The 15,197-nt window shown below is 38.2% G+C and overlaps 1 protein-coding gene and 1 non-coding gene across 3 annotated transcripts in view; both read right to left on the bottom strand.

Annotated features, from left to right (window-relative positions):
* The window catches only part of FMN1 (formin 1), a 397,262-nt gene that overhangs the window by 267,783 nt on the left and 114,282 nt on the right, over positions 1-15,197 (bottom strand). The window lies entirely within an intron of this gene.
* Positions 4,209-4,315, bottom strand: LOC132505731 (U6 spliceosomal RNA). Its single transcript, XR_009535511.1, has one exon. It is a non-coding gene; the product is annotated as a U6 spliceosomal RNA (small nuclear RNA).

Raw genomic sequence — 15,197 nt, 5'->3', positions numbered from 1 at the left:
TCAGCCAGCAAGCTGGGAGCCAGGCTCGTGGATTCACGCACTCCCTTTATAGCTCACTGCCTTAGTTACTATGGCAACAGATGTCAAAGAAATACAAAGTCAGAGTCACTGTTTCCATATCCTATAAACATAGGAACAAACGTTCAACCTTGCTGGTAATCAAAGAAGTATTAATAGAGTGTAAGATACCGTTTTTGTTCCTCTATTTGGAAACCATTTTTAAATCATGAAACCCAATGTTTAAAAAGCAATCAATAGAATCATGAAGTGTTAACATCGTCATCAACAAAAATGGACTGCTGCTAGAACCAGCTAGTATGAACATTTACTGACTGTCTTCTATGAATTGGGCATTGTGCTAAGCGGTTTGCCTTATGTACTCTAATCCTTAGAGGGAGACATGATAGTATTCCATCTTGTAGGACACTGAGGGTCACTGATCAAGAAAATAAAATGGGGCTTCCCTGGTGGCGCAGTGGTTGAGAGTCCGCCTGCCAATGCAGGGGACGCGGGTTCGTGCCCCGGTCCGGGAAGATCCCACATGCCGCGGAGCGGCTGGGCCCGTGAGCCATGGCCGCTGAGCCTGCGCGTCCGGAGCCTGTGCTCCGCAACGGGAGAGGCCACAACAGTGAGAGGCCCACATACCGCAAAAAAAAAAAAAAAAGGAAAAAAGAAAAGAAAATGCGTACTGTCTTTGAGAAGGTCAATCTGGCTGTAGGTATCCTCTTGTAACTGAGACAGCAGACTCCGGACCCAGGAGGCCTGGTTTGCATTCTAGCTCTGCCACTTACAAGTAGTGGGATCTGGCTTGAGTTATTTCACACCTTCTGTGCCTGTTTTCTCATCCTTAAGTAAGGGTAATGATTCCTACCTCACAAGGCTGTTGTAAAGATGAGTTAATATTTGTACAGTACTTAGAGCAGTGCCTGGCACATAGGTGTATGACACATATTTCTAGCTGTTATCGCTATTCTTATTTCATCTTCATTCTTAACGGATAACTTTGCTTCCTACTTCACTGAAAAACTGGAGCAGCCAGAAGAACCTCTGCATCCTCCCACCTACCAGCACTGATACCCATATTCTCTGCCCTTGGGTCTGTTACTAGAGATGACTTCTCATGCTCTTGGATCTGTTACTACAGATGACTTTTCATGTATTATCAAAGCCAACCCCTCTGCTAGTACATTAGATGTCTATCCTAATCATTCTCTTAAAGAGATCATTCCAGGAAGTCTGCCTTCTTCCTACCTCAAATTTCCCCTTTCTATTGGAACCTTCTCTCTGGCATACAAAAGAGCTATTATGTCTCCCATCTTAATCAGAACAAAATGAAATCTTTCTTTTGATCCCACATGCCCCACCAGCTACTACTCCCACTTTAGTTCCTTTTGTAAAACTTCTCAAAAAAGTGGTCTCCATACTGTGTCCAGCTGCCATTCTCTTAAAGCCACTCCAAATTAGACTTTTGCCCCTAATCCCTTCCACCAGTGCCCTCTATGCTTCTAAATTCAGTGGTCAATTCTCACTCCTTACTTTTCCTGCTCTACCATTTGACACACTCCCTCCCCCCCACCCCCACTCCTTGATACACTTTTTCTACTTAGCATCCGGAACTCCACCATCTCTTGCTTTTCCTGCTGCCTCGCTGGACACTTTTCTCAGTTTACTTTGCTGATTCCTCCTCTTCACCTCAATCTCCTCCTGCTGGAGCTCCCCACGGTCACTCACTCCTGGTTACCCTTTTCTATCTACCCTCAGCATTTCACCAGTCTGAGTTTTAAATATCAACTTTCCTATGCACAAATGACTCCCTGACACACATCTGCAGCTCAGAAGCCCTCCTCCCCAGCTCCACACTCATATACCATCCAAATGCCTGCAAACACTTCCTTGTATATGTCAGATCAACACCTCAAGTTTCACACATCAGAAATAATGCCTGATCTTCCCCCTACCAGCCACAGTCCTCTCCTCCAGTCGATGGCCATTCCATCCTTCCATGGCTCAAGTCAAAAACTCTGCCGTCATCCCTGACTGTTCTCCGGCACATCCAACCTATCAGGAAATCCCGATGGTTCTGCCTCCAAAACAAATCCAGAATCTGATTATTTTTTACTGCCTCCTTTGCTATACCCATAGTCCATGTCACCATCCCCTGAGCAAGCACAATTTCTTGCCTGGATCACCAAAATGATCTAATAACTCTGATGTGGGTCTGCCTGGTCCCAGACTCCCCTTCCCCGTGCCCCAGTCCCTAATTCAACACAGCAGCCAGAGTGGGCTTTTCCAGACAAAAAGAAAATCATGTCAAGCCTCTGCTCAAAATCCTCTCACAGCTCCTGCCATTTCACTCTCAGCACAAAGGCCAACATCAAACAAGATTCCACATTGGCCTGCAACACTGCCTGTCAGGGGTTCCTTCATCTGTTTTGTGCCATGGACCCCTTTGCCAGTTGGCAGTCTCTAGGGATCCCTTCTCCACATAGTATTTTTAGATGTATAAAATGAAATACAACGGACTACAGAGGAAACCAACTCAGTTTTAATTTTAATTGTGATATAGTAACACATGTACTCCCTTTATTACTACATGAAATAAGAGGATCTAGTGGCAGGTCTAATTACTAACATAATTTTGATGCGATGCGATGATGAACACAACCATATTTTAAGATACCTGCAACACCTATCATGTGATATGATAATACCTATGACTTCTATTGCTGACAAGGTCAATGGTTCTACTAATTTATTCTAGGTTTTTGGTCTGCTGAAAAATGTTACATTTCAGTTAGATGTTATTGTTAAAAATAAAAGTGAAATTTTTTCCCACCCAAATTAATAGACCCCTGAATTCTATCCCTGGACTCCTTAGAGGTCCTTAGACCCAAGGTTAAGAACAGCTGACTCTACATTTCTTCTCAAATCTCCTTTTCTGGCTAACTGCTTAACAACTGCAGTTACCCAGACCACACAACACCCATTCTGTACTCAGAGCCTTTGGACTGGAGCTTCCCTTCCCCTGCATTCCCTTAACTCTTTCTCTTTTCTTATTTCTTTGCTCAAACGTCACAGTCGTAAGGAGTCCTACCCTGACCACACTATTTAAAACTGTAACCAACCCTTCCACTACAATGCCAATGCCTCTCATCTGGCTCTTCTTTTCCATAGCATTTATCGCCATCTAATCTACAATTTATTTACTTTATTTCTTTATTATCTCTATTCACCACCATCATCCTCCCCCACTCCCTTAGAAGGCAGGCTCCTAGAAAGCTGGAATTGTTTTCTTCTTGATTCACTGATGTATTCAAATGCCTTAAACAAGTCCTGGCATGTAGGAGGTGTTCAGGCTATACTACTTAAATAAATGATGCACTTCAAATAAAATTACTGTTGAATGTATATTATGTGAATTATTTCTTCTATACATAATTCCATGTAAGAACACATTATACCCTTTTATCCTTTCATCATCACTCCATATCCGATATTTCTTTCCATTCATTCCAAAGTGGATCCTCATTTCAGTTCTTAGAAATGCCTCTATATTTACTGAAAAAGGACGGGGCATGGTGTGAGCTGGTGTAAGGTGACATGCCTATCAGTTTAATGGTGCAAAACCAAGGTTCAAATATTGGCTTCTCTCTTTACTAGCTTTGTAAAACCCAAGAAAAGTATATAATTTTTTCTAAGCTGCAGTACCCTCCTTAGTAAACTATGAATAATTATCTACCTCATAACATTACACTAAGGATTACAGTTATTTAATCCATGTATAACATTTAGTTCATTTCCATAGGGCCTGACAGATGTAAAACACAGATTCGTTATTAGTCATTATCACTGAGAAATGGAAATACCCTCTTGGAGTACAAGCAGCAGAGTATCCATTTGTGCCAGTTATGAGTGTCTGGTATCCCCCCCTCTCAGAAAGGATAATTTAGAAGAGGTTTCTAAATTGTAAAAGCAATATAAGCATGCTTATATTTAAGAACTGGAATTCAGAAAACATGAAAATCCACCCCCCAAGATGCCACTGTTAGTATTTTGCTGTACTTCTTTCTGTTCTTTGTCCTATACATCTTATCAGGGTTGCAACCATTCACATCTAGTTTTTTTTTAACATCTTTATTGGAGTATGATTGCTTTACAAAGGTGTGTTAGTTTCTGCTTTATAACAAAGTGAATCAGCTATACATATAAAAGATATGGAACACGTCACGCATTTGCGTGTCATCCTTGCGCAGGGGCCATGCTAATCTTCTCTGTATCGTTCCAATTTTAGTATATGTGCTGCCAAAGCAAGCACCACATCTAGTTTTTAAAATGACTTTGAACTCTGTAGTAACTGACTTATTTCTAATCCTTATTAATATTAAGAATCCTGAATAGCCAAAACAAACTTGAGAAAGAAGAATGGAGCTGGAGGAATCACTCTCCCTGACTTCAGACTATATTACAAAGCTATGGTAATCAAAACTGTATGGCACTGGCACAAAAACAGACACATAGATCAATGTAACAGGATACAGAGCCCAAGTATAAACCCACACACTTATAGTCAATGAATCTAAGACAAAGGAGGCAAGAACATACAATGGAGAAAAGACAGTCTCTTCAATAAGTGGTGCTGGGAAAACAGGACAGCTACATATAAAAGAATGAAATTATAACATTCTCTAACACCATATACAAAAAAAACTCAAAATGGATTAAAGACCTAAATGAAAGACTGGATACTATAAAACTCTGAGAGGAAAACACAGGCAGAACACTCCTTGTTATAAATCACAGCAATATATTTTTGGAGCTGCCTCCTAGAGTAATGGAAATAAAAACAAAAATAAACAAATGGGACCTAATTAAACTTAAAAGCTTTTGCACAGCAAAGGAAACCATTAACAAAATGAAAAGACAAAATGTGGAATGGGAGAAAATATTTGCAAATGATGTGACTGACAAGGAATTAATTTCCAAAATATACAAACACCTCATACAGCTCCATATCAAAAAACAAGCAATCCAATCAAAAAATCGGCAGAAGACCTGAACAGACATTTCTCCAAAGAAGACATACAGATGGCCAACAGGCGCATGAAAAGATGCTCAACATCACTAATTATTAGAGAAATGCAAATCAAAACTGCAATGAGGTATCACCTCATTATCACACATCGGTCAAAATGTCTATCATCAAAACATCTACAAATAATGAATGCTGGAGAGGGCGTGGAGAAAAGGGAACCCTCCTACACTGTTGGTAGGGATGTAAATTGGTGCAGCCATTATGGAAAACAGTATGGAGGGTCCTTAAAAAACTAAAAATAGAACTACCATATGATCCAGCAATCCCAATCCTGGGCATATGTCCAGAAAAGATGAAAACTCTTAATTCCAAAAGATATATGCACACCAATGTTCACAGCAGCACTATTTACAATAGCCAAGACATAGAAACAACTCACGTACACATAAGCAGATGATTAGTTTAAGAAGATATATATACATATATATATGCAATGGAATATTACTCAGCCATAAAAAAGACTGAAATATTGCCATTTGCAGCAACATGGATGGATCTAGAGAATAAGTGAAGTCAGACAGAGAAAGACAAATGTTGTATGATATCACTTATATGTGGAATCTAAAAAATAATACAAATAAATGTATATACAAAATAGAAACAGACTCAAAGACACAGAAAACAAACTTATGGTCACCAAAGGGGAAACGGGGGGGAGGGATAAATTACTAGTTTTGGATTAACAGATACACACTACTATACATAAAATAGATAAACAACAAGGTCCTACTGTATAGCACAGGGAACTGTATTCAATATCTTGTAATAACCTATAATGGAAATAATCTGAAAAATGTACATATATATATATACATATACACACACACATACACCTGAATCACTTTGCTGTATACCTGAAAGTAACACAACATTTTAAATCAACTTCACTCCAAAAAAATTTTTTTTAAATAAATAAAGACATTGATTCACTTTAGAGAAAGAAAAGAACAAAGCAAGACAGAAACCACACTCCCGTCTCACTGACCTCCCAGAGACGTGGCTCAGAGTCCTGGATGATCAGCTCATACCTGACACAGAAGCAGGATGGTCCTCCAGGTACAGCACAACAAGACAGAATGTCTTTGTTCCTGGTAGTGACACACATTCCCACTCTCCTTCAAACCCTACAGCTGATCTGAGTTTGGGTGAGGAGGGGAAAGAAAGTGTGAGGAGGTTGGGGGAAGAGTCTAGAAGCTTCTTCCCTGAGACTCTAGAGAGATGGGCTGACTCCACAGGTGCAGGGGTGGGAAGGGAGGGGAGCAAGTACTCTGAGCAGGCTCATACCGGAGGGAATTGGCTGGTTCCTTTATAACCTTAGGCTCCGGTTATAGCCACTAAGAACAAGGCAGTAAGCCACAGGGAAGGGAGTCCTGCGATGCCCTCGGGAAAGGCAAACAGCATTGACACGTTTTGCAGAAATGAACCTGCCACTTTCAGTTTCTTTGGCACACAGAACTAAATAAATGTCAGCTATTATCACACACATGATCATGCCTGGATCACATCCAGTGAGCTACATTTTTAACATGGTCACAGGTGATTCTGAGGCAGCGGTTTTCAAAGTACAAACCAGAACAGTGCTCTTCAAACTTACGCTCATACACCCACTACAATTTTTCTAAAAAATACCATACTCCTCACACATTTTTAAATTGACATCTGAAATTTGTCACTGTAAGTTTAAACAGTTGCAAAAACAAATTCTGGACAATTTATGAATACTAATCTTAAAAATATAATGATTACTCTTTTAAATGTAGTTAATAGACTCTAATAATACCATATTTGCCATTCAGCATTATCTGTTTAAAAAGGCTGTGAACAGATGGCTTTAACATTCAGGAATTTTACCCGGTCCTTTTCCTCCTTTTAAACATTTCAATTTCTCTTCTTTTTAACAGAATTTATCCAAAAGTAATAGTTTTATGCTTCAATGCCTATTATTCACCCTCTCATAATTTCCAAGGAATACAAATGTAAAAATGATTTTTAAAAATTTTCTCTGATCACAAAAGTAGTTTTAGGTTTACTTCTGGGCTGAGTTATAAAAATATTTTATTAGCACCTAACTATGAAAACATATTGAAATATGATAATTATTAAAAATTAAAATTTAATTGGAAATGTATCTTATTGGAATGGATAGGATCAATTTTTTGGTCCTCTAATAAAGGCCTCCCAGATACCATTATTTGAAATTATCCTTTCTTTGACACCCTGGAGGTTTTCACATCTGAGCAAGGTAGAGCCAGATTTGCAATAGGTGAGATACCTTCCCTTTATAAATTGGGTAGGCGATCCATTTAAATTAAGAGAGTACTAATGAAAGCTGAGGATGTGGAAGGTAATTTGCTCAAAATTATCCATGCCTCTACCCCTTGGAGGGTCCTTCTGCATCCCCCAGTTTAAAGACTACTCATCTAGCACTATAGCCAAAATACCCATGCATCTTGTGAAAAAGGCAGATTCACGGTCCCTGCTCCAGATACCTGAATTAACAGGATCCCCAGATTACTTTTCCCCTCACTAAAGACTGAGAGACGAGTTGGGATATAAAACAAACGCATAAAATGTTAAATGATGTACAATTTAAATAAAAATTCAACAACAGATGACCTATCTTAGGTAGTACCTGGTGGCCAAAGGATTCAGAGACACTCATGAGAGGGTGGGATAGTCAAAGGCTTTTTTTTTTTTTTCAAAGGCTTTCTAAAGGAAGCAACGCTGGAACTGGGGGAAGGATGGGTAGAATGTGAAAGATAAAGAGGCAGAGGTAAATGGTTTACCAAGTTTGAAATGTAAGGTATTGATTTTGTTGACTAGGAAGGAGCAATTAATGCCCTCAAAAAGTGACTCATCACAGAGACGCCCTGGTGGGAAGGCACTGGGTTATTGTGCCTGAGTGGTGCAAACATAATTACTTACTGTGGAAGACAGAAATACGTTGAGAATATTAATTTAGGTAAATTGGTTTTAGACAACTGGTTTTGTGTGAGTTTGTTTCAAGCAAATTGACCTAGAGCTGAACACATATTTTATCCATGGATTGGGTAATCCATAAACATAAGGATAACTATATATCACTATTAAGTCCCACATTCATTCCAGGCAAAAAGAGTTCAAATTCAAATTATTTTATTCTTCTAGCAGCCCTGGCAATAGGCTTAGCAAAAGGTATAAGCCATCACCGAAAATGAAACCAAGAGCACCTAGGCTTTTTATTAACTCTGATTCCGTTATCACTGAGTATCACAAAGATTTTTTTAAATGCATCTGTTCACAGGAAAGTAGAAATCACTGACTGCCCCTATCATCTATCCTTTGGACCACTATAAGGACCACTCCAAACTGGTCTTTCTACTTCTCCACAGCAGCCACTCACCTCCCTGCCAGATCTATACTCATCCTCGATACCTCTAAAGCAGTCTGACAACACCTGTATCTGGTTCTGTTACTCCCCTGCCTAAAACCTTCACGCCATATAATTTCTCTCTCCTGAAGACCTGACCTCCTCAAAGTCTACAGACATAATGCCCTTGCATATCACTCCCCTTGCCTCTTATCTATCAGTCATAATAAACTACCTGCTATTCTTCAAACAAGTCCTGCTCCATCCTTCCTCTGCCTGTTTGGTCTAGCTTGCCTCCACCTGACCACCTGACTTATCCAGCCTGCTATCTTCCATGTCTGCTCAGGAGGCCTGTCCTAGTTCCCCCAAAGAGGATTGATCATACTCGCCTTTGTGTTCTGTGATATGCTATGCATTCTTCAATAAGACTATTAGACCATTTTATTGCACTTATCTGTGTACATTTCATCTCTCTCTCCCCCATGCTACTCTCTGTCACCTACCTACTACCCTGCCACCAAAAAAAGCCAAAACAAAAAGAACCAAGTTGCTTGAGTGAAAGGATCTTGCCTGACACATCTCTGAATTCCAAGCATCTATCAAACTTACCAGTATATAGTAGATGCTCAGTAAATATTTGCTAAATGAATGCATGAACATATTATTATTTGTAATAGTGGAATTAATAATCAATGAATTAGACACTAATAATGTGCTAGATGTTACTAAATAAGAGTTAGGTATGATCTAGAAGCAACAGTAACTGATGTCACCACCATTTACCTGCAACTTCTAAGATTACAACACAAGATAGAATATGTGCTCTAAATAAGTCAAGGGAAATCCCCTAGGAGTCGCCCTCACTATGCCATGTAACTCAACACACAATAGCAACTGTTTTTCAAGGTTCATTTCCACTTATCTTGATTGGTGCTACACTGAAGAAGAAATCTTAACACTGAGGAAAAAAATAACATCAGAGAACACACGGGGCAGATCTAAAAACCATTTGGTTGTTGTTTCCATTTTAACAAATCCTGTGCGCCACTGTGGAGTCACTGTATACTTTGCTACTTAAAATATAGAAAATGTCCCCATAGTTTCCCTTATCTTGAATTCACAAAATTCATTATATTTGGCTAAGACCTTTCCTTATTTAAAATGACCAGAAAATCAGCAAATCAAATTCAGCATTTCATCATGATGAAATAGTGCAGAGATGGTTCCACAGTAATGAATCTAAAACGCAATTACTGGATAATCAGACTAAAGAAAATCACATGAATCACACAGTCATTTCAGTAAATATATCCCTCATACATTAAACTCAAACTAATTTTTGTGATATCAACACTTAGAAGCCCAGATATATAAAGAATGTTCCTTAACTTGATAAAGATAATTGATCAAAAAAAATCTCTGACCAACATAATTTTTAACTGGAAAACATTAGAAGGAAGCCTATAAAATCAGGAATAGCACAAGGAAGTCTACTAATCACCACTTTTCTAGCTTTGTTTTGGAGGCCCTAGGCAGTAGAAAAGGTCTAGTAAAAAAAAGATAGGTAGGGCTTCCCTGGTGGTGCAGCGGTTGAGAGTCCGCCTGCCGTTGCAGGGGACACGGGTTCGTGCCCTGGTCTGGGAGGATCCCATATGCCGCGGAGCGGCTAGGCCCGTGAGCCATGGCCGCTGAGCCTGTGCGTCCGGAGCCTGTGCTCCACAACGGGAGAGGCCACAACACTGAGAGGCCCACGTACCACCAAAAAAAAAAAAAAAAAAAGATAGGTAACGATTTGTGTTTTATTTTCTAGTGTTAAAAACCTGATTAAAAATGGGCAAAGGATTTGAATAGACATTTTTCCATAGAAGATACACCAGTGGCCAAAAGGCACCTGAAAAGACACACATCACTAATAATTAGAGAAATGCAAATCAAAACCCAATGAGACACCACACTGATTAGCGTGGCTAATATTAAACAAACAAAAACTCAGAAAATAACAAGTGTTGACAAGGTAGAGAAATTGGAACTTGCTCACTGTAGTGGGAATGTATCCCTATACATTCGGCAGCTATGAAGAACAATATGGAGACTCCTCAAAAAATAAAGAGAACATTGCCATACGATCCAGCAATCCCACATCTGGGTATACACCCAAAGGAATTCAAAGCAGGGTCCCAAGGAAATATCTGTACATCCATGGTGATAGCAGCATGATTCACAATAGCTCAAAAGTGGAAGCAACCCAAGTGTCTACTGACGGATGGATGGATAAACAAAATGTGGTACAGACCACAGAGTGGAATATTATTCAGCCTTAAAAAGGAAGGAAACTCTGATACATGTTACAACATGGATGAATCTTGAGGACATTATGCTAAGTGAAATAAGCCAGCCACACAAATACTGTAGGCTTCCACTTACATGAGGTACCCAGAGTAGTCAGATTCATAGCAATAGAAAATAGAATAGTGGTTGCCAGAGTTTGGGAAGAGAGGAGAAATGAAGAGTTGTTTAATGAGTATAGTTTCGGTTGTGCAAGACAAAAGAGTTCTGAAAATCTGTCACACAAACATGAATATACTTAACGCTACTGAACTCTACTTAAAAATGGCTAACACCTATTCACCTATTGTGTAAACCATTACGTGCTAATATACAGAGTGTTAATAAATGTTTTCAATGAGTAAAATGATAACTTTTCATGGTTAAGATAATAAGTTTTACTTTCTGTATATTTTATAATAAAAAACACAAGCTGTCATGATTTGTCTACAAAAATTCCAAGGCTCTCAACTGAAAAAAACTAGAACTAACCTGAGTATAAAATCAGAATTAGAAACATGAAAATCGCTTTGTTATACCAACAAAACCATTTTAAAACATGACAGATGCATACCATTTTTAATTAAGTCTGCAAAAATTAAGTTAAATGGCACGAGCTATAAGAAGAAAACTGTAGAGCTTTACTGAAGAACCTAAACGAAATTCTGAATAGCCAGAGAGATAAATTATGTTCCTGGATAGGAAGACTCAGTATTACCAGGCCTCTCATATTGATCTATGATTTAATATAATCCCAATGGAAATTCCAATCTCATCATTTCATAGATCTTGAGAAACTGACTTTCAAGTTCATACATAAGAGTCTATGTCTACAACTACCCAACAAAATTTAGCAGGAAAAGAAGAATTGAGGTAATTTGAAATGCCAGATATTTAAATAACTTTAAAACTATATCAACTGCAAAGACACAAAATTGGCACAAGGTCTAGATAAACATAAACAAAAAATATTAAAGGATCTAGAAATAAATCAGCATATAGAAAGGCATTTATATATGTGACAGTTAGCACTCCATGTCTGCCGAGCAAGAACCAACTATTTATTAAATGTTGGGGCAAATAGTTGTCAATCTGGGAAGGACAAAACTAACAGTAGCTTACATTATTTTTGTTCCACAATGAGCCGGGCACTGTGCTAAGGTCCCTAAATGCATTATTTTATTGACTACTAAAAACAATTTTTTTACACAAATAAGGAACCTAAGCACAAATAAATAGGAAATTATCTTGCCCAGTAACTTGCCCAGTAAAAAGTAATTAACTTGCTTCAGTAACTGCTGAAGCCTAAAATTTGACTCCATGTCATTAGATTCCATAACCTAAGCTCCCTACAGCACACTGCCACCCTTAACAACACATCCTTATGTATGCCACACACAGAAACAAATTCTAGACTGAATAAAAATCTAAACATAGATGCATATTAGTTAAAATATACATATTGTTCAACTTTAGGTTAGGGAAGGCTTCCTTCAGACCATCAACAATAACGACAACTCCAGAAAAGGTATAACTACATGAAACATAAAATTTCCATATAATGAATGAAGGCAAAAGGTAAAAGACATGGCAAGCTAAAGACTAGGATTGCGATATATACAACAAAGGACTAACTGCCTTAATGTACGAAAACCTGCTTTCAAATCAGTAAGAATAGAGACTAATGACCCAATTTACAAAAGGGCAAAGAATACAGGCAAACAAGTCACAGAAGAAGACAAAATGAAAAGATGTCCAACTATGCTAGTATTGAGAAATACAAATTAAAAACAGTAGTATGCAATTTTTAACCTTAGACTGGCATAAGCTAAATGAATATTGGTGAAGTGTGAGTAATGGACATTCTTGTGTTAGTTGAGTATATTTAGTGGGTTCAGTATTTTCAGAGGGCAACTGTGTAGTATCTACCAGTGGTTAAAATGAGTAGGAACTCAAAAAAAAAAATGAGTAGGAACTCTAACACACAATTCTGCTTCTATCTTATCAAAGTACTCACAGGTATGCACAAAATAGATGTATAATAATTTCATTAAAGTATTGTTTGCAACAGTGAAAGATTCTAAGTGATTAAAAGGTTTGTAAATCAGGAAACAGTTCAATAACTTATATTTACTATTTTATTGAGAGAGATTCCATCTAACAAAAAAAGTCAGAAAATGGAATTTTAAAAAACATGTGCACAACTGCATCAAAATTTTAGAATACTTGGGAGTAGATTTAAATTTAAGGGAAGCTAAAACCTTCACAAAGAAAACTAAACAGAGAAATCAGTAAAGGCTATATTCAAATAAGTATGTAGGGAAAGATACATATTATGTTTGTGGAATTAAAAACTCATTGTAAAGATGTTGATGCAATCAAAACAATAATGTCAAAATTGATAAAGTAACTCCAAAACGTATATGGAAATGCAAAGAGCTGAGAATAACCAAGGTAAAAGGACACACTAGTAGATCATGACTTATTATAGTTGTGGTCATTAAGACAGTGTTACACTGTTACAAGGTTAGATAAAACCTAGAGAATACTGGAACAGAAGAAAGAGTCCAGGGGAAGAAGGTGGGTTTTTAAATAAATAATTCCAGATAATTTTAATATAGAAAAAACAAACTTGATCCCCACCTCAACTCATACACAAAAATCAATGCCCAGTATATTGCAAGTCTAAATAACAAATAAAGAGCACTAATTCCTTAAGATAATTTAAGGGAATATTTTCATAACTGAGTTAGGAAAGGATTACTTTAATAAGGCTCAAAATGCCCTAACCATAGGACAAGACTGATTATAGTAAAAATGAGAATTTCTGTTCATCAAAAGGCACCATTAAGATAGTGAAAAGCCAACCCACAGAGTAAGAGAAAATATTTCCAACACAATTAACCAAAGGGCTCATATCCAGCATATAAAAATAACTTCTCTACGAAATAATAAAAGATAGTCTACGTCTTAAAAAATGGACAAGTGATCTGAACATGCGCTTCACAAAAGAGGATATCCAATGGCCAATAAACATATAAAAAAGTGCTTGACTGGGGAAACACCAATTAACAGCAGATTGGCTCGAATTAGAAAGACCAACCAAACCAAATGTTGGCAAAGATGTGGCGCAACCAGAACTGTGATGTTTTGGTGACGGCAGTATAAATTGATAACCATCACTTTGGAAGAGTGTTTGGTATCATCTACTGACACTGAATACAGACACACCCTATGATCAGCAATTCCACTCCCAAGTATATACCAAGGAGAAATGTGTTCCTTTGTGTACCAAAAGACACGTACAAGAAAGTGAACAGCAGCATACTCGTAACAGCCCAAAACTGAGGACAACACGAATGTCCTTAGGGTGGATAAATACATTGTGATTCATACAACGGAGTAGTACAGAGCAATGAAAACAAACGGATTACAGGTACATGCAATAACGTGTTTGGTTCTCACAAGCATAATGTTGAAGCAAAGCAGCCAGACATGAAATGAATCCATTTTTGTTAAGTTCAAAAGCGCTGAAACTAATCTATAGTGTTAGAAGTCAGAACTATGGTTTCTTTGGAGGAAAAAGGTAATTGCGGTGATAGGAAGGGGGCAAGACAGGGGCTTCCAGGGTGTAGGCAAGGTACTGGGTTGACCAAGAAGCTCGTTCAGGTTTTTCTGTAACATGTTATGGCAAAACCCGGAAGGAACTTTTTGGCCAACCCAATACTATTTCTTGATTTGCAGAGTGGTTCCAAGAGTATGTTCACTTTGTTATAATTCATAGAGCTATACATCTGTGATGAAATAAACATTTGTATTCTAAGGCAAGTTAAGGAAAATTGACACATAAAAGTTTTTCTTTGAGCTTTGGCTTCCTCTCTCCCCTCTACTGTGCGTTGTGTATCTGCATTATGCATTGCCCAAACCTTCCCATCTGCAGAAACACCTGCTCAACCATAAACAGCAACGTTCTCCTAGCATCAACAAGATTCTTCCTCTGGAGACACCCTTCCTTCTTCATCTTGTAAGGGGTCACGATGACCCATTACCCACTACTCGCTTTGTACACATAGATCTGGACGGTGTAAACTGTCAGTAATACATCATTTAATGTACAGCCCTATGTCTCAAAAACATATATAATTGTACTTTTCCCTCTAACGGGCAAAACAGTTCTCGGAGCTTTCTGAGAGTCTGTTCCTGGGTTATAAGCCTCAATTTGTCTCGAATAAAATTTTCCATTTCTTACTTAGATTGAGTGATTAATTTTTTCATCAACACTTATAATACGAGCAATTTTCCACATGTGTGTTACACTTCAATATAAACTGTTTTTTAAAAAGCCAATTGTGGGGGGCTTCCCTGGTGGCACAGTGGTTAAGAATCCTCCTGCCAATGCAGGGGACACGGGTTTGATCCCTGGTCCAGGAA

Source organism: Lagenorhynchus albirostris, chromosome 1 (assembly GCF_949774975.1).
Source record: "Lagenorhynchus albirostris chromosome 1, mLagAlb1.1, whole genome shotgun sequence".
In the NCBI taxonomy this organism is placed as follows: Eukaryota; Metazoa; Chordata; class Mammalia; order Artiodactyla; family Delphinidae; genus Lagenorhynchus; species Lagenorhynchus albirostris.
Note: the sequence above shows the minus strand (reverse complement) of the source record. Positions and strands in the feature narration are given on the sequence as shown.